Source organism: Myiozetetes cayanensis, unplaced genomic scaffold (assembly GCF_022539395.1).
Source record: "Myiozetetes cayanensis isolate MyiCay16 unplaced genomic scaffold, myiCay2020 scf7, whole genome shotgun sequence".
Classification (NCBI taxonomy): domain Eukaryota; kingdom Metazoa; phylum Chordata; class Aves; order Passeriformes; family Tyrannidae; genus Myiozetetes; species Myiozetetes cayanensis.
In genome coordinates this window covers 1,269,945-1,284,714 of record NW_026087964.1, presented here as the reverse complement: position 1 = coordinate 1,284,714, position 14,770 = coordinate 1,269,945, and positions in this window count along the sequence as shown.

Below are 14,770 nucleotides of genomic sequence, written 5' to 3'. Positions count from 1 at the left end.
AGGAAAACAAAAAATTTTCTCAATTTTATGCTTTTTGTGTCATAATTTGTGTTATTTATCAGTGGCATGAATATTTAAGATATTTCTAACCTTTATATTTGTTTGTTTTTCCATGAAAAAAAAATCTTCTAGCATAAACTACTATCTAGTTTGTATAAATAAATCATCTAAATTAGTTTTTCATCAGGTGTTGCTTTGAGGAGGAAAAGTCCCTGCTGTTCCTTTGCAAGGGCTGGGGAAAGGAGAAAGTGGAACCAACTCGAGCACATTTGAAGTGGAAAGAAATAGGTACAAAGTATATGAAGAATAAATGCATGAAAAACCATTAATAATATTTAAAGTAGTCTACAGGTATAGAAAGGTGTTTTTTCTAATCATACTTTATACTGGTTGCTTAAGATAAATGTGTTGTATGACTCTGAAGGGTTCATACTTCCTCTTGCACACAAGCTGTGAATGCAAATTATGAGAAATAGGTGAGCAGTGAGTGGAATTTGTGCAATGTAAAGATGGCAGAAAGCCTTAGTTATGCATTGCCAAGACAAGTGGCATTATATTGTCAAGAATATGCAAAACATTGGCTAAGAAGAGGTAACTTGAGGTGACTGTTGTACATTAGTAGAACTGTGCATTAAAAGTATCAAAACTACCTTCCACAGTGGAGCTAAGTTGGTGGCCACCAAAGATAGTCAGGTCTTTGAGTTCTTCCCATACAGACACACACTGAGATATCCCTTCACATGGGCAATAGGGTGTCTTTCTTCTGATAATGGCTGACAACCTTCTCTTGTCTGCTCTGCTACAGCTGGTTTCAGTTATTATTATTAATACCTGATTTTGATAAGCATTAAAATTCATGCAAACACCTTGAAATACTGACAAATGTTGCAAAAGTGTCTTCAGTCTCTGCGTTAACACAAAAATTAGTGAAGGGGTCTTGGTCCAGCATGAATCAATGTGCCCAACTCGGAGTAAAAGCCATTATGTATAATTACACAACTTGAGCTCATAATTCTTTCTTTTCCCCTTTCGAGATTTATTTTTTTCAGATATCTAAAAATGGATATGAACATCTTGTATCTCCATAAATATTCGGGGAAAGCCAGGTACCTTATGCACACAGGCATCATTGCTATTTTGTTCTCTGATGGTGCAAACTAGGGAGATCTGTTTGAATAACTGCATTTTCTGGGGAGGACTGTGATTCTCTGACTTCTTGTCTTACTCATAGTAACTAAACCTTATTGCAGTGGAGAAACAATCTCTGAAACCTTGAAATTTCTTCAACTACAAGTAAAACATAGGGTTTCTGTCTCCAACTATAAATGTACAGTTCCATTGACATCCTTGGCAGTGGACACATATATCTTGAGGTAAGAAATTGGTTGATTTCAGTCAAACTAATTACACACAGTGTTGTTTACTTAGTGATTTATTTTGCTAGTGACATGGTATTAAGAATGTAAACCATAATGTTGCATACTTATGGGCCAGCTATGCTGACTCCATAAATAAATAATTGTGTAGCTTAATTACTTAGCCACTCAGTATATATTACACTGAATAACACTGAAAGTATAATTAATAAATAATGAGATTATTAGTTGTAGATTATCATTCCTGTATTTTCTGCGTCGATCTCATTCTAGAAAGCAAATAAAGCAAATATAGAAGATAACAACAACAACAACAAAATGTTAGCTTATTTTAAATTCAAAGTGCCATCTTTTCTTTAGAAATCAGAATCTTAGTCACACTGTGGTTTCAAATAGTAATAAAAGTGTTTGGCTTGTAAGTTTTGCTTATTTTTATCATAGCATATTAGGTCTCTTGCTCTAACTGTGAACACAGAATGCTGAATAGATATGTTGAAGATTAAATGATGTCTGGAAAATTTCCAGGACATCTGTTCCATAATTTAGGTATCCTAACTCCTAGGACTTACAGAGTATAGTAAAGTTTTTAATCACATTGAAAATATGACTGTCCTTGACTTCTTACACATAAAGAAATAAAAGTAAGTTATATAGCACTGAAAGTAATTTTCTCTCTACTTCATATCAGGTTATACCCTCAATTTGTTCATCAGCCTGAGGTATTTCAAATATTTCAGAGACTTAGATCATACCAATAGTCGTTCATCTCCCATCCTAAAATGTGGCAGAGCTTATCCTGTCGTTCCATTGGAGACTGGTACCTTCAAGAAGCTCAAGAAGACAGACAGCACCAGCTGTTGCTTTACACCATGCAGATAAGATTGTGTCACAATAGGATGATTAATTAGATTAGGAACAATCAATGAGATGTATTCCTATCAGCTTCCCCAGCTCAGAGTGTTTACTGACTAACATGAATTAACTGAATCCTGGTGAGTTTGATTTGTGTTGGACAATGCTCATTAGAATTTTATTTGAAAAACTGTCTTTTGATGTGGGGTTTTTTCCATTTAAAAAGGGTGCAAAAATGGTATTTGTCTCTTTTAAATGCATTTATGACGTGTAAGAGTTCAAAACTGTAATCAGACAATAATTCAGTCTAATTGTTTGGTTGTTAGGGCTTTTAATCACTTGACTCTCCAGTTGTTATTTGCTCGTTGTTTGTGTTGTACAATGATCCATTGGACACCTTAGCATGATAGAAATCTTGAAATGTCTTGAATGTTCATAAAATATTTCTGTTTTCTTCAAGGTCATATTTGATGTAACAGGAACTGGTAGTGTAGAATGTACACAGTATGCTTTATTTCACTACTTTAAAGGTACAGGTTTTACTCTAATTAAAAATATATCTCTTTTTTTCAATGTAACTTTGTCCACCTATTCTAGAAGTGACATGATCTTCAGTGTCTTTCTGTCATGAATAAAAAATAATTAAAAATAATATTAATAGAAGATAGATTTTTCTTAATGTGGGGATGGAGATGTAGACTAAAAAGAATTGAAGTTAAAAACATTTTAAAAAAAGGATACGTTATTCAGGTATATTCTTGGTAGTCTGATATTGATCAGCAGATAAGGGGTCCAATTAATATAAAATATAAAGAAAGGTTAAGTAATTAACATTAATCAATACTGAGAAAAAGGTCCCCAAGCTAACTTAGTATTTTGAGTAACAAGATGAAAAAGTTTAACTGATGAAGGAAATGGCAGGAGTGCAATAGACTGCAATTGGACATTGACTTCGTAACATAGAGTTAAAATATAAATTTTAAAAAAAAAGAAAATTGATTATGGCTATGGTTTCATCGAGTGTGAAAGAAGACCACAGTGAGTGCATATCTCATTTGTTTTCAAGTATATCAGTCCTTGTCTGTATGTTGCATCATTATCAATGATCTAGGCCAATGATCTAAGTCCATAAGTATATATAATTATTATAGACTTTTCTTCTGGAAAATTACCTTTTCTTCTGGAGGAGAAAATAGCAAAGCCAGCAGTAAATGTAACCTGTACAAACAAACACATTTTCATGAATATGCACAAAATTAGTAGGGATTTGCTGCTATATCTGTGTCCCAGAGAAGAGAAAAAAGAGAATGGTGTGGGAGGACAGAACATCTGGAAGTTGTGCACACTTCAGTTTATTGGGACATACTCTGTTTTTCCAACCACAGCAAAGCGAGAACCTGCACTCAGTAAGTGCCAGGTACTAAAGCAAAAGACAAACTGTGTTCTTCTCGAGCCAACAGAAATATTTACCAAACTAGCCTGACCTGTGAGGATCATGTAGGCAAATGTTTCCCAGGATACCACACCGAGGGTGATCACTGATAACTTCTTGAAATTAAGCCTCTAGATTTGTTTCCTTGAAAGATTGACACTGATGGATCTGTGACAGGGATTACATTCCCAAACGAGATAATCAACTGCTCACTGTGCTGTGCTTGCACATCATTAGTTAAGGACGCCCACCATTGTGATCATCCATCTTGCACAAGCTCTGGAGACACGAGGCATTTCTCTTGCTGGACACCATTGTCTTTCTTTCATTGCTAAGCTTATAAGTGACTCTCATGTGTTCAATTAAGTTCTCATTTACTTCCCTTGAACTCCTCTGACACCTTTTCCAAAAGGAGTTAGGTGTTTCCTACCAAGATTACTAATGTAACTAATGGAGACCTAATAAAACAGGTTGCTCTTAAATCTACACCACCGCTGCCCTGAGGTAGTTCAAGAAACTGTGCTTTTATCAGAAAGCCACATTGAAGGCCCCAGGGTCATCATTATCTTTTCAGGCCTGAACACCAGCCTCTGCCTTTATTTCCTTTCCTGGGTGACAGTTCTGAAGGGCTGACATTAATCACCAACAGTCTCATGATGGCATGTAATTGCATATATCAAAAAATATTCATCCCGGGGGCAGCTGCCAGTGCTAGAGCTCTAGATATCAATCCAATTAAATCCTAACATGGAGATAATTGTTTGCCACTCACTCCAAGGAAGAGAATGACATTAGTGCTATGTCCCACAAGTGACCTTTACGTCAGCTGGCCTCCATCGACTGATTATGAGGGTTATAAGCATAACCCACGTCAATCACGTGGATTCAATATACTGAGCTAAACACAGAGGCTGAAGTAAAAGTAAGAATTAAAAGTTGTTTTCCCAAACTTAGCTTTTAGGAATAATTCTGCTGATGTTAGAAATTAATAAAAAAAGTGCTGATTTAATTCCAACAGCATAGAAGGAAGCAGTTGAAAATGAAAACAGAGACATGGATTCCCATGTAAAGAAAAGAAGAAGGAACAGTAAGAAGATATAAGAAAATTTTCAAGGTCTGGTATAAGCTCCTAACCCTTTTTCTACACTGATTCAGATACAAATGGGAGTTATACATAGAAGGGGAAAAATCTACAGGCATGAATCTGTGAGCTGGAGCCAGCTGAGCTGTTCTTTCAGCTCAAATGACAAAATGAGCACAAAGAAATGGAGAAGTGACTAAATCTGTTCCTGTCTTTCTGTGTATGGAGACATTTGATCACCAGCTTGTATTTTGTTTATTTAATTATTGAAGGGCCTGACATCCATGATCAGTGCATATGGAAGTGGAATTCCACCTTTGTGTGCGTGGAGAAAATAATTTGCATGACATTGTCTTGGTGCTGTAACAAGATAGTTTTCAAAATCCTTTTGCTATAATTACAGGTTCTTTAATTAGCAAAGGATACTGCAATTAGTGTCTTTGCACATTCCAGACATCATTACTGCTACATTACCCGTGCACTTGACTTGCTTCAATAGTTTTGAATTAAGTATAGTTCACATTCAAGGTTCCTCTTCTAACTTTTTAAATTCTCCATTATCTAGATTAATATTATGACCTGGATGATATCCTTCTCATTATTGCCTCCAGATCACGTTCTCTAGTCTGCTCCTGTAGGTCTTTCTCCTTTTTGTTTTGATTAATACATTGTCTTTTTTTAGCAGCAAATTTTCAATCATTTTTATCCAAATGCATTTATGCCTTGTCCCAACTTAATTTAAATTTACTATTAAATTGCAGTCATTTATGTCTGTTTCTAACTTTGCAATTTAATTTAAACTTTCAATTATTTCTGTTGAACTTCAGGGATGCTTTTAATTTTTACAAAGGAGAGAAAAATCTCTTTTCAATACACATGGTGAACTCTGAGCTCTAGGAGATACATTTTTTATAATTATTATTGCAAAAATCTAATTCTGTAAAAATTTATCCTAGATTTTTTTTTTTTGGTGAATAATTTGCAGTTGATGTTTATTTTTTGTGTTCTTTTACAAGAGATTGTGTTTGTATCTTCCAGCAAGCTGCTTAGCTGTCCAATCCTTATTGAAATTTTTCATTAGACTTTACATTTAAAATCTGTATCATCATGTCTTAACAATGTAAGGATTGCATGGAGATGAGCTGAGTCAAAGAAGGTTTGATCCAAAGACATGAGAGTGAAATGATCCTTGAATTTTTCTGCTATGCCATTGTCTTGGGAGGGATGAGAATGACCCTAGACTTGTCACTCGAGGATTTTCTCTTTGAAAAGAGAGATATAGGAATTTTTTGATACTATTGTAAACATGTGGTTTGGGGAAAGGAGGATTTGCACCTTAAGAGCACCTGTTTCCCCCCATTTCCTTTAAGTAGAGCAAAGGCTGTACTCATTTAGAGCCACACCTGATCTGGCCAGATAAAATGGCACTCAGTGGATTTTTATTTCATGATCTCATAATTCTCCTGGCCCATGCACCCGACACTGTTGTCAGTTTTGTTGGAGGAAGGAATTATTCCCATGAATAATTTGGTGATTCAAATAATTTGAAGTTGATCCCCACCATGCAGGAAAGTTCACATGATGCAGGCAAAACTTTACATGGGGGTACATGAAAGACTGAATGATCCTGGCTGACCTTGATTTTGAATGTTGATATTCACAATCTGGAAAATATTCCTGTTACAAATTTGAATGGAATGCGTGGACATAATTGCACTTATGAATCCTGTTATCTTAAATATTGAACTTACATGGTGAAAGAAAGTCCTGCTGCAATAAATTTTTGATCATATGGGAAAGCAGTTCAGGAAAAAAGAATTCTTCTCGCTTAATAGATCAATACAAAAAGAGAATAAATTCCAATACCAGTGTTACATGGAAAGGCTGTGCAAGAGGCACATTTTGAAATAGACCTTGAAGAGCTTTTTCCTGGGGTTTAAGTACACCACTTATCTCCCTTTTCAGCCTGCTTCAAGAATTTAGACCAGAATTTAATTTATTCTTTTTATATCAATCCTGTCTTATATGAAACACTATTGGAGAGCATCTGTCATTTTAAACCACTATTTATTTTGTGCTAATGAAAGAAGACACACAAACCATTATTTTAAAACAATTCCTTGACAATATCAGCAATATCCATCTTCTTGCAGCAGTATTTTGGAGCACAGCTATTCATTTCCCCCCTTCATTAAAACATTTTATCATGTTAATTATCATTGTGACAATTTTAATATTAGAACTCATTTTACGACCTGCAAAATGAATTCCTTTAAGGATTGTTCTCCTCAGCCATTACTCCTTCCGAGGTTGCTCAAATACAAGTACATTCAGAATAGCTTAAAAAAAATATTTTCTGTTCACTGATACTTCAAATTAGTAAATAAATCATAATTTTTCAGTAGTTCTTCTGCAATAAACTAATTATTAGATGTTTTCTCAAGCTCTACATACATACCTCAAAGTCAGAGAAACTCTGTGGTTCCCATCTAGTGAAATTCCTTGCAATAAAAGAACATTTTTCCTGATATGAATCACATTGTTTTTAATACATAAACTCACTTTTTTTTTTTTCTTCTTTCCATTCTTGAAGAGATAAATGTTAAAGGATACATTCCAGAGCAAAGTAATTTCATATCAGCCATTTGGACAGAGCTCTCAGTTGTTGTCCTAAATCTCAGTTTCAATTTAAAGCAACAACCATTTTCAATTTTTATCCTTTGCTGCCATGAATCTTTGAAACTGGGAAGCAAAGGAAAGCAAGTGTATCCAACGCAGCAAGAGCTTCCTTGGTTTGTAGAGTAAACAAATAGCTCAGACACACTCACTTCAGTGAGTTCCATCTCATATGGTCTGCTTGGATCATCAATATTAATATTCCACTGAGAAATAAATAATAGTAATATTAATACTTCATTCAGAAATATCCATATTGCTTTAGAAACAGAGAGACCATCCCATCTGGAGGACATAGACATCATGTTGCAATAAGTGGTGTAATTCTCTCTGGGTGCATACGAAGGACCAAGTAGAAGAAATTCAAACAGAAGACTTATCTCAATGGCTTTAAAAAACATGTCATGTCTATTTATATATAGCAATGTCATTGTTTGGGGTTTTTTTCCCTATGGTGAAAAAGAATGCCAAATTTCGCAATATGATTCTTGAGTCCCAGTCATGCTCCATGTTTTGAAGCTATCCAGGGGAGGCCAGGAGAAATGAGGGAACATTTTCCTCTTCATTGCCTGGGCATAAAAAAGATCTCACTAATTAGACAGTGTTAAGCTCATAGTATGCTCTACGTTTCTTTGGAGGAGAAAACAAAGATCTTTAATAAACAGTAGAAACCTCTTTCATGGAGTTAAATCCATCTCACAATAATGCTTTTAGGATCATTCAAGTGAAACAGAAAAAAAATAAAAGAGAAAAAAAAAACCAAAACAAAACGAAATGAGAAGTGTGTGCAGAGGGAGATAAAGGAAATTTGAGAGAAAGTGACCAGGTGAAGCTAAGGTGTGCAATTCAGCTGTTGTTTTTGATGAATATCTTGAAGTGGGGGAGGGAGTAAATGTTTCTCTTCATCTGTTATGGAAAAAAAAAAAAAAAAGAAAAAAATATTTGCGAAATAAGATTTTACAAATCTTTAAGTAAGATTCCAATGAAAGGTTTCTTCAGTGATGAAGTCAGCACAGCTCTCACAGACAGCAGTTCCTATAAGCAGCAATAAAACTGGTTTGCCCTATTCTTACCCAAGAACCCGTCCTTCAGTCATTCCAAAATGAGGAATTGTTGATGTTTGGTATGTAATGGCTTAACTCGCACTTTAGCTGCATATCCCAGGGATTTAGCAGCTTTGGGGACATCTTCTCTGGGATAAAGAACAAGGCATTTAAATGCCTTTATCTGAGCTGCTCATGATATGCCCTACTGCTAGTGATTGCTTCCACCCACAAGAGTCATTGACAATTTTAATTCACTGATAAAACCATCTTTAGAACTAGTTCAGAAGAAGGGAATTAAGAGGTTTACCAGCAGATCTGACCTACCATTTCTAACAAAATTGATCTTGGAGAGAGGATTGAGGGCAGCAATAACACAGCATATGTCCCTGGTGGCAGTCATACAGCAGCTGTGGCTCTCATTACAACAGATTCATTTCTGCCAGTTCTCTTCTCCTTAGTGTTCCTCTGCCTATTTCACATCCAATGCATATATGTAGTGTTTAGAGCAACAAAATGCTGTATATGAGCAGAGAAAGTTTAATCCCAACTCAGGTCCCACAGTTCCTCAATCTAACTTTCAGTATTTTTCTGTAAAGTCCTTATGAAGAGTTACTGAATTTCAGACTAGAGAACTATTTGTTCCTGCTGAACGAGTAACATGTACTGCTACTGAAGCATAAACCAACAAAAGTCTTTTCTAAATGAATTTATGAATCAAATATATCTACTTGGAAGCCTTAAGATAAAAGAAACTTGAAACAGAAATATGAATCCTGGGCCTTGGAGAGAGAGAGAAAAAAAATTACAGTCCTCTGTGACAGTAGCTGATAACAAAAGACATATCCACACTCTGCAGTTATTTATTAGAGCTCTTCGGTGCTGTGTTCTTTTGCTTTTAGAGAGTAAGAGGTTTGTTAGTATAAGATGAAAGAGACTTTTAACTCTTTCTATACAGCATGCATATTGATTTTTGGGGCTTTGTGTAGGGGCATCAAATTGCAGTATTAAATTCTGTACTCTGCTTCATGCCATGTTATTCTTTTGCAATCCAACACCTTCCTGGAGGACACAAGTTTGTTCAAGTGGTCCCTCAAGATCCACCAAGTTAACAGGCATGGAAAATTCTGTTGAGACACACAAGCCCTTTATTCTTCAGATTTTGTTCCACATGTGTCAGACCTGTGGATAGCTTTAAACTAACAGATCTTGTTGCAGTTTGAATCCATATACAGTGAGATTTTATGTGTTTGTAAATATTACTGTTACATGCCCTCCTCATGGAGAGCACAAGCATTCCTTCTCATCCCTTTCCTGTGCAGAGACGAGAAATTATGTTGATTGCTCTTCCAGAAAGGTAAATTAAGGCAGATGCACATGATGGATCTGGAAGTTCAACTTCCAGATTAAGGCATTCAAATGTTTTCATCTGCATGTGAGTTGAGTGTCTAAACTCTCATTCCAGCCCATCCAGTACAGACAGGTGAGACTAGGAAGTGTTCAGGTGGTCAGATGGAATCATCCACATTGTCTAAAATGCTTCCTTAAATTCCATTGCACTGGATGTCCACCAAATGTAACAGCTTAAATACACAGTTCACACTCAAGTCACCTGCAAGTAGGGACCTACATTTAGAAACTTTCATCTCTGAGTTGAATCCCAGATCACACCAAATTAATGTCTCACAGGATGTTTATACATGACATGGAGCAGAGATGTTCACAAACACTAACATTAATAATCTTAAATATCTCTTTACTATAGTAATTTCCCTATTTAGCCCAGATAATTGATCATGCAAGGCAGGCATCTTCTATGCTACAGCTGGAAAATCTCATTTTTTTCAAGGAGTAGCCCATTAGAAAAATTATCTCCTGGCTTTTAATACATACTAAATATCATTGACATAAAAAGTTGTGAAATTCATGACTGCTACGCATGTGTCACATCTTGGCTGACTTTTCCCAAGGATACTTAGATCATGAAGAAGAATGAAACAGAAGCAGGCATAATACATTATTCAAGGTTAGTAAAACTAAAGACTGAACTTGCTTTGGAGTTCCCAAGCAATTTTATTCCAAGCCCACACTAATACAGAAAAGAAAACTAAATTTTCTCTTTGAAATTAAAATGACAGGGAAGGGTTAATTGTTCCTGAAATCTGCAGAACTTTTCCTGCTTGCCCCAGGCAGACTTCTATGCACATTAACAAGGTCCTTATATGTTTTCTGTGACTTCTGGAAGATTAATCTCATCCACAGTTTTATATCTTCAAAACATTGATCACCCTAGGAGGTTTTTTTGTACCTATTGAGATAAATTTGTACTGGTTTTGATTAACTAATCAGAACTAATTCCACATCTTCACTAAGACCATGCTAATTGTGCATAGAATGCCACCTTCACTGTATTGCTTGTAAAAGGAGCTTTGGGTGTCCAACTCAGATGTATGTATGTAAATACAATCAAAATAAATATCTTCTCAGATGAATCCCCATCCATTAACGTAGCTCTCATATTTTACACCTCCCTGTTGGCAGAAATCCGGACCAGTGTAGAAAAACAAATGATGGGCACACTCTAGGATGCAACCCAGAGAAGTCCAGCTGCCCCAGCACTTTGTGGTCAGGGTATCTCCAATCCACACCTAAAGCAGTATCTTCCCTATCTCCAATTACCTGATGACTACTGGTTCAGTGGCAGCTCTGAGCTCCTCTGGCTTACAGGACCAACAGTTACAAGATGACCTTTTCTATACTTTTCAGTACTCTAATTTATCTCATATATCTTAGACTGAACATAGAAAACCTCAAGTAGAGGTCACGAGACAGATGATGGATCCTCAAAATTGTATATATTCCCCTCCAGTTGTAGACCAGGTCAGAGTGAGTTCTCTATTTCTGAATTATTAATTCCTTTAAATAATTACCAGACACGCCATTCAATTATCCTTGATTTTCAGATCCCATTTAAAGGTCACTAGGTTTTAGAGTCATCCTTAATTTGGCATAAAAATTATCTGTCCTTCCCATCTCTGGCTTTACATCCCTGCAATCTGAAAAGCACAAAATTAACTTTGACAGTGTTAACTCTTTAGTACAGTGGAGGTGGCTGTGGTAATCCTCTCTGTACTTTCACTCTTGGCAAAAGACATTGTTCAATCATTTAAATTCAAAGAAAAATACATTAGCTCAGCTGTTTTAAATAAATCATGCTCCTCTCCTTTTCTTTTCCTCTTCTTCTTTCTCTTCCTCTTCTCCTGGTGTACCATATTTCAATATTTATATTTATTGAATGTATCAGGACAAAAGCCACGTAGGAGATTGTAACACAGTGACAAATCCTGCTATCCTGAATTAAATGCTCCTTTATCTTTGTGAGAGTTATTCAGCAATAGAAGATAACCTGATTTTACTTTATTTATGATGTCCTTTGGGTCACAGAGAAATGTGATTTCTCACAGAACAACTGAGCTTTCAATATGCAGAATAAAAAGCTGAATATTCTTAGCTATGCTGCATGACTGATTACTGTCCTTTCTTCTTTCCTCCAGGTAAAACCAAATTAAATTGTTTTCAGTAAAAACACATAAAATATAATTAACCTTAGTGACCCTGTTATCCTCAGTGTCCCTTAATCCACCTTGTACAAGGTGGAAAGAAACATTTCTTTTAATTACTAAAAATTCCATGACAACACGCAGAGTTATCCAAGTGTTACCGTATCACAGGTAACAACACTGAGCTGTTGTCAGACTTGCAGCAGTGGTGTGGGAGGACAAGCCTTACAGTGACACTGGGTTGTGAGTTCAGCCAGTATTGCCTTATAAATTGATTTTGTAGCTTGAAACAACCGGGATTAGTTTGAGCTGCAGCTCTGTTGGAGATCCTGTGCACATCCTTTTTCCTGTGTGTTTGTCTCCCTCCCTGTCAGCTGGGTTGATAACTCCTGCCTGCCTTACTGGAGTGTAGTGAAGATCAGGCAGAAATTTGATACAGAATTGATGCAGAAATTATCTAATGATTTTCTGACATCACAAGTAATACAAACCACGAAGATACCAACAGTTTGGTACCTCTAGAAATGGATCCTACCAGTCCTTAACACTGCTCTTCACAAGAAAACAGTGAGTTATTTGCAGAATAATACCTGGCTACAAAGATCTGTGTGGATGGTTGCTCTCTGTGAGAAGGAAGGATGAAGAAATTAATTTTTAAACTGGTGGATTATGTTTTAAATTTGAGGTACCAGTTATTACCATGTGCCTTTCTTCCATTTGGCAGCTTTCCTGAAACATCAGAAAGCGAATCTTCTACCCTCAATCTTAGAAACCCATCAACTTAATAAGAGATGTTGCTATGGGACTAGGAAAAACTGCTAAAGATCCTTGTCTCTTTGGGTTGTTGTCATCATATTTTCAACCATAATTATTGCAAACTATTTCTTAAAATTCTGAATTCATTCAGATCTGCAGACAGCAGTTGTGAGAATGCACTCTTTATTTACACCACATTAACAGAGTGAATTTCCAACGGACTCAAGTTCCATTAGAAAGCTACTCACCTGAGTACCACTAAATATAAATGGTTGCAAAGAGCCCCAGGTGAGTCTAGACATCTAAGAAGATCATATTGTCAATGCTGGATACCATAGAGGTCACTGCTCTTACTGCACCTGAAGCTCAGTTGCTGTTATGATTGACTTCCAAGTATCAAGGCAAAAACAGCTTTCCCAAACTCTTTTCATCACCATATTGTCATGAGCTTATCTTTGCAGTTTGCTTTGAAGCTGCAATTAGTAAAATCAATTTATTAGCTTTGCAGTTCTTTCATACCTGTTTGCTTTTTCATTTGTCTTTTCTGTTGCCATTGAAGAGAAAAAACGAGGAAATCACATCTGATGGACAGCTCATCACTCAACTGGCATGTGGACACCTTGTTTAATGATACCCAGGGTATCCCAGTATAATTCTCCAGTTCCTGGGAAGGGTGAAGGAAAGAGAAACTAAAGGTAAGAGAATAAGTTCTAAGTTTCCTGCAGAAAACTCCAATCCTTTATAAACCAACAATAAAGTATTTCCAACTGGGTGTTTCCAAAATTATTGATCTCTTACTCTCCACTTAAAAAGGTATACAAGGGAATCAAGCAGCTGCTGTGTCCATAGGACTTAAGTAGTTATCATTCAGAAACACAAAGCCCAGAGTTACAATTAAATCTTCCCTCTGTCAGGCTCTGCGTAAATAAGCAGATGTGGAAGGCACATTTCAGTAAACAGAGATGAAAGAAGGAACAGATATAATCTCTGTGCCTCCTTTATGGGGATAAGCCAGGAAGATCAGCATATTCTCTAAAGCAACTGTATGTATTCATGTTTATTCTCTGCAGGATATCTATAGGGGTCCTCACTGTCCTACAAGGAACCCAAGCTGAGTGTTTTTCTGATCCCATCCAACAGAAGTAAAGAAACTCATTTTCTGTCTCCTGGAGACCAAAGGCAGCAGCAACATGAGAGCCATGCTTGTAAATTCACTTTCCTTGTTTTATCTATTGGCAAATGCTCCCTATCTAATATTTCTATCTGTAAATTTTATATTTCATTACCCAAAGTGAAATCACAGCTGTGACTCAAGGAGCAAAAAACTCAGAACAAGCCTGCCAATCTTGTGTTTTCAATCCAGGCTAGAAGTAAGGAATCACTGTGATAGCTAAAAGCAGCAAATATCTATACACAGCACTGCTTTCATCATGCTCTCTCTGTCAGAACTTGTTTTGATTTCTTTTCATATTCTGTCATGAATAAAGGTTATTAAATGTACCAGGCTTGATTTTGCGACTGTTTCCTTGAGCTAGATGAGAAGGGGCTTGACTGAAGTCTGTAGACATAGTTTAGTCATTTAATACAAGAACTGAATCACAATGCTTTCTAAGTATGTAATAGTGAACCCTAACAAGTATCAGTAAGGGGTTTTTGTTTTGTTTTGTCTTCTTTTAAGAGAAAGCTATGTAATAAATACTGAGCAACTGGAAAACTTTGAAACGCGAGTGTAAATCACACAAAATACCTACTGATAAACTCAAAAGGAAAAATCAAACTCAAGGAGGGGTGAGCAAGCAAGATTTGCTGTTTCAAAGAAATGTATACTGTAGTACCATATATTAACTCTATTTTGGAGTGTAGTTCAGTATCATAACACCCCAATTATCTGGAAGAAGGGATTCACTGATACAGATCTTTTTATAGCACCAAGTCCTAGAACACTATGAACTCATATTGCAGGATGTTTGCTCAGCTGTCTGATTATTCTGTTT